Below are 6,000 nucleotides of genomic sequence, written 5' to 3'. Positions count from 1 at the left end.
AATATTTATTAAATTAATGGGGGAAATCATCGGCGAGTGACGATGACTTTATATATTATGTAATAGGAGAAGACCATATCATTTAAAGGGTTAAGTATTTATGCACTGAAAAAAAAGTTTTTAATTAAATTAAATCAACTTGACTCACCAACACGACGCGCAGCAGCGGAGTCAAAAAACGCCACGTTGACCTGCAACACACAAACACGAAATTTAGATTAGCGCTAGATAAACGGCATTATTAACAATGAAAAATTATTATAATGTTACTAACCACAGGTTGTTCCGCCGTTGCCCGATGCCTTCCGGGCCTTCGCCTCCTCAAAGATTCCATCAACGCACAACACAACACTCGCGATTAATTACGATAGCGCGCTAACTATCGAAGCAACGCTCGACACTTTGTTGACGTAACTCATCCGGCGAAGCGCCATCACAACGTAGCGAAAGAGACACACGACCGCGCGAGGTTATAATCCAGAATGCGTAGATCAATCTTCCGTCGGAACGTTTGTTTCATTGTCGCACACGAAAATTCGAAAGCAAATGCGCGTACCGAGCCAGGCTGTTCGACATCGATGATAACACGTGAGCTGATGTGCGATGCGTTAATCGGAGCACGCGAAGATTTGCACGGGGTGAATTAACCTTGATCCACATGCCGTTCCGCAACAACACGCGCGCATCTCCGAGCAATCTTGCTGTCTCGTCCAAACGTTTATTTCACTGTAGCTTACTCACGAAGACTCGGGTGTACGTTGCAAAGAGAACTCAATTCGCGACATCGATGATTAATACGAAGAAGTACGCGTACGAACGGCACGAAGCACGCAGCGAAAGAGGCGAAAGAGTCGACCGTATAACACACGCGACAAACTTCACACTGACGCCACTCGCGTCCGTTCCGTTGCCGCACGGTGTATAGTCGTGAGCTAAAAGATTGCAACACATTTTCTTCGATTGTTTTTGAAATGTAGACTTGCTCGTTAAACGGCGAACGTCATTGGTTCTTACCTGTGGATCCAGCCAATTAAGCATCAAACCATCTACCATCAAAAAAAATATGTTGCTATCTTTTAGCTCACGACTATACGGCGAAGAATCAACACATACATCTCACGACGATCGTCACCTTACTACATAACGCTGCACATATGTGAACAATCGACTCGTATGTATGTACGTACAGAGATACACACGGCGAGATCGGAGCAATCCACGTATGTCGAAATGCGTTCGTAGCCGCTATGCCGTCGCCGTCGGCCTACCGTCTGCTGACCCATCGACGTCTGGCCCGTCGCTCGTCAGCCGAGAAACCGCCGAAATACGCATATCGTGGCAGCTCCTCGTAGCTCGTCGCACGATTGCCGGAATCGAGAATTGAGCTTCCTGCGGATCTACCTACCGCGATAAACGCGACATGAAATCGATCCGCGATCTACCGCACATCCACTCGTCACTCACGATGCCATACTACTAGCGTGGCGCCGCGTAGGTGCGCATAGCCGAATTGACAAATATTTTCCAGGAAAAAATTCATCTTGTAAAGTGCACACGTTACCGACCGTGAATCGGAATCGCTCATCGCTCGGTGTCAATTCGGCAATGCGCGCCTGCGCGGCGCCACTCTAGTAGTATGGAATCGCGGGAGGCGACGACGAGTGGACGTGCGGCAGATTGCGGATTGATTTCATGTCGCGTCGTTCATCGCAGTAGGTAGATCCGCAGGAAGTTCGATTCTCTATCCCGGCAATCGTGCGACGAACGACGAGGAGCTGCCGCGAAATGCGTATTTTCGGCAGCTTCTCGGCCGTCGAGCGACGGGCCAGACGTCGATGGGTCGAGGGCAGTGGCACAGCGGTGTTGCTCCGATCCCGCCGTGTGTATCTCGGTACGTATGTACGAGTCGATTGCTTATATATGTGCAGCGTCGTGTAGAAAGGTGACGATCGTCGTGAGACGTGTTAGTTGATTCCTCACCGTACACTGTGCGGCGACGGACGCGAGTTGCGTCACTGGCGTCAGTGTGAAGTTTGTCGAGTGTTGCACGGCTAACGAGCCTCTTTCGCCGCGTACTTCGTGCCGTTCGTACGCGTACTTCTTTGTATGACGTCATCGACGTCGCGAGTAGAGTTTTTTGTGCACGTATGTACAACATACGTTCGAGTCTTTGTGAGTAACCTACAGTGAAATAGACGTTCGGACGAGAAAAAGAGGGATTGCTCGGAGACGTGCATGTGTTGTTGTTGCGGGACGACATGTGGAGCAAGGTTAATTCACCCCGCGCAAATCTTCGCGTGCTCCGTCCGACCAACGCATCGCGCATCAGCTCGCGTGTTATCGTCGATATCGAACAGCTTGGCTTGGTACGCGCATCTGCTTTCGAGTTTTCGTGTGCGACAATGAAACAAACGTTCTGACAAAATATCGATCTACGCATTCTGGATCATAACCTCGCGCGGTCGTGTGTCCCTTTCGCTACGTGGTGATGTCGCTTCGCCGGATGAGTTCCGTCAACAGTATTGCGCGTTGATAATTAGTGCGCGATCGTAATTACTCGCGAGTGTTGTGTTGTGCATTGGAATCTTCGAGGAGGCGGAGGCTCGGGCAACGGTGGAACAACGTGTGGTTAGTAACATTATATTAGTTTTTTAATGTTAATAGTATCGTTTATCTAGCGCTAATCTAGATTTCGTATTTATGTGTTCCAGGTCAACGTGGCGTTTTTCGACTCCGCCGCTGCGCGTCGTGTCAGTGAGTTCAGTTGAAAGATTTAGTCTGATTAACAACTTTTTTTCAGTGTATAAATACTTAGCCCTTTAAATGATATGGTCTTCTCTTATCACATAATATATAAAGTCATTGTCAGTTGTCGATGATCCCCGTTGATTTGAAATAAGTGCAAATATAAATTAGATTTTTTGGTAATAATTTTTTGTGCCCCGGGTAATTTTAAAAATTAAAAATTATATTTTGTCTACCAAAAAAATAAAGACAATTAACAGCTGAAAAATCCAGTAATGCTGATCTTGGAGAAAAATCAAAATTATATATACTGGGATCAATCAGCGTGACCTGCTACATTATATGAAATTTGAATAAGAATTGCAATATCAATTACCGCGTGCAGCTTTACTCTCAATTATTGTAATCAACTGGAATCTCACATATTATCATTCTCTGCTGCAATTTACCCGTGTTTAAAGTTTATTTTTTGTGAATAGATTTTATATGTGTAGGTTGAATTAATATATATATCTTTTAGTACGTTATTATATTGTGCAGTTATTTAATTTTATTCGTTTGTTGCATATAAAATATTGCACTCTATACCTCTCTTTTAACAATTGCTACTATACTTCTAAGCTACATAAATATTCAAAATAAATATTTGTTAAAATAATGCTCATTCTGTTTGGCAAGTATTCGAATTTACACATTGGTCGCGCGGTGTGCTGACAAGAGAGAATTCATGTTAAATAATTAGAAGCTCGCATAAATTTGGTACTAAAAAATATCCTTTTTAATATCATTAAAAATATCAAGTCGCCGAATTAGGTACTCGTTCCGTTTGACAAGTATTGGAACTTTAACATGGATCGCGCGATTGACTGAGATAAGAGAAAATTTATTTTTTAAATCGCGCGAATACTAACCGTATTGAATACTAGATTTATTAATCGTAAAAAATATGATTTATGAATAGTATAAAAATCGATGACGAAATCAAACACACTTCTACCTCTGCGAGAATAGAGACGAAAATGTGTTTTTTTTATGTCATAAATATTTTCTCGACAACATTTTAACTTTTTATAGAATTATTCTTTTACAACTCGCGATAGAACTCTTGTCAAATATACTAATATATATTGTTTTCTTTTACTTCAGAGAAAGTGTGTTGTGCTAGATTCATGAAATTAGCACATTTTCATTTTTGTTTATTTTGGGGCGGGGGGGGGACTGCACAACTTTTTGTTATTTTTATAAGGAACTTTGGAATTATAAAAAGGACCACTGGAATGTATTTTTTTCATATTGATAGAATGTCGTGCCAACTTCATAGATTCAATTGCATAGTATTTTTAAATAAAAAGAATGTCGTTAATTTACTTTTCTTAAAGAGCAATTTCTCTTGTACATATTTCAACATAATTATTTTTATTAGTAACGCTAACTTTCGATTGGTCTGATTTAAGCTTGCCACATCACTACACATACTTTGGTTTACTTGAACGATTTGGTGGATCAATTTAGTTGAAATAAATCAAATGTTTCTTCATATTTCCTCAAATCATTTGAGCAAGCCAAAATAACTGTGCAGTTTTGTCATCTATACGTTCCAATAGACTTGACAAGCGCACTTGCGCGTGTATACTTAAGATAAGTTTATTTGAATATATGCGACCGGATTTATGCATACGATCGGAAACAATTTTGGCCGACTAGTCGTCGATCAGGCTCGGTTAGCCTGGCACAAATGCGCCATCGATCGCCGCTGTTTTATCGTTTCACACGCGTTTACCACTTACGTTACCGGTACGAACCGCGTATTTTCTCAACGTGAACGCGCCGTCGGCGGATCTAGCGGAACGTTTATGTTTCCCGAGAGAAACGGCTTGCCAGTTGTGTTTTCATTAGCAGCTGGTAATGTTATTAACCGAACTTGGGATGTTCTCCTTGCTTTTAGATACATTTTTTTTGTTTCATTTGTTTCTTAAGTTGATTGAGTCGTTACAATAATGACATGTAATAGCGCGAAATTCTTTCTTTCCTTTTCTTTAAATATGACGTAATAGTAAAATGTTCCATAATTGGTTTTAGCATAATTGTATGAGGAGAGAAAATATTATTAAAATAGAATCGAAATATGCATCCTGGCCCGAAAAAATTATAAAAATTATCCATGATCAAGATTTTACAAGCGTATTTTCATAATAATAAAAAATAGCGCTGTCTTACTACCCTCTTTCAAAGCAAACAAATTTGATCTAGGACAATTTTTTTTTGTAGAATGCATATTTCTCGAGATTTTTGGATGTCTTGAATTAAACACTTCACTCTTTGTTTATATAAATATATTTAATTTGCACATATAAGCAATCATTGCTCATGCAGGTAAATGCGTATAGCAGCATTTCACAATTTTGCACAGATAACAGTTATGTTTTCTGACATTTTTAAACATTGTCATCGATTTCACGATTGTACGGATATGTTTAATGTGCGCAGAAACCCGATCTCTTGCTCTATATACACGAATCTAAATTTGATGCTGTAAATAACGAAAAATAATCGTTTCCAACGCTGTCGCTTGTTGTCAGCCGGCGTACGTGTCTAATCGAGGGACGGTCGAAAACATATACCGTCCACTTTTTTTAAATAGCGACCGAATTTGCACGTCCATGCCGCTATGTTTAACTAACCCGAAACCTCAAATTACCATTTGGCTTGCTGGCCGTTCTCATGAACCCGTGCGAACCATCAAGTTGCCGACATATGCCTGCAATCACGAATGGTCCACCGACGCATGCACTTCTGCATGCACGCATTCTGACGCACTCTGTCGCACTTTAGCGTTCGTGGGCGCGCGATGAGCGAATTTGCGGTTGATAGTGCGGTCGGGTCTTCTCCTTCCCACCGACAGTTTCGAGAATAGAAAATCTCAGCTCTGTGTGTTGCGCGCTGGAGGAAACTAATTTTCGAAAACAAAGTATACGTACTTCTTAAATGAATGTCTTAGATGCTGGAAGGTGGACTATCGAGTAAAACTCACATCTCGTAAACTTAGCAATGTGAGTTTTACTCGATTTTGAATGCATAATTTGTGATATATGCGATATAAAGTTTACTTCGATATATGAGAGTCGAATTTCCCTAAGTGCACGGTAGCAACTTAAAATATTTATAATGTTCGCAAGAGAGATAGAGAGAGTGAGAGAGTTGACGGCACGCTCTCTTTAGCTGTACTAATGTATATGAGGTATAAAATGAAATATA

General features: G+C 41.1%; 1 protein-coding gene across 1 annotated transcript in view; it reads left to right on the top strand.

Annotated features, from left to right (window-relative positions):
- Positions 1-1,651: 1,651 nt before the first annotated feature.
- Positions 1,652-6,000, top strand: part of LOC113002939 — a 126,695-nt gene continuing 122,346 nt past the window's right edge. The window contains exons 1-2 of the transcript XR_003268189.2: positions 1,652-2,628; positions 2,712-2,754. The gene's annotated coding sequence lies outside the window, so the exon portion shown is untranslated. The remainder of the gene's footprint in view (positions 2,629-2,711; positions 2,755-6,000) is intronic.

This window comes from Solenopsis invicta, chromosome 8 (genome assembly GCF_016802725.1).
Source record: "Solenopsis invicta isolate M01_SB chromosome 8, UNIL_Sinv_3.0, whole genome shotgun sequence".
NCBI classification, from domain to species: domain Eukaryota; kingdom Metazoa; phylum Arthropoda; class Insecta; order Hymenoptera; family Formicidae; genus Solenopsis; species Solenopsis invicta.
The sequence above is the reverse complement of the archived record's forward strand: the minus strand, read 5'-3'. Positions and strand labels throughout refer to the sequence as shown.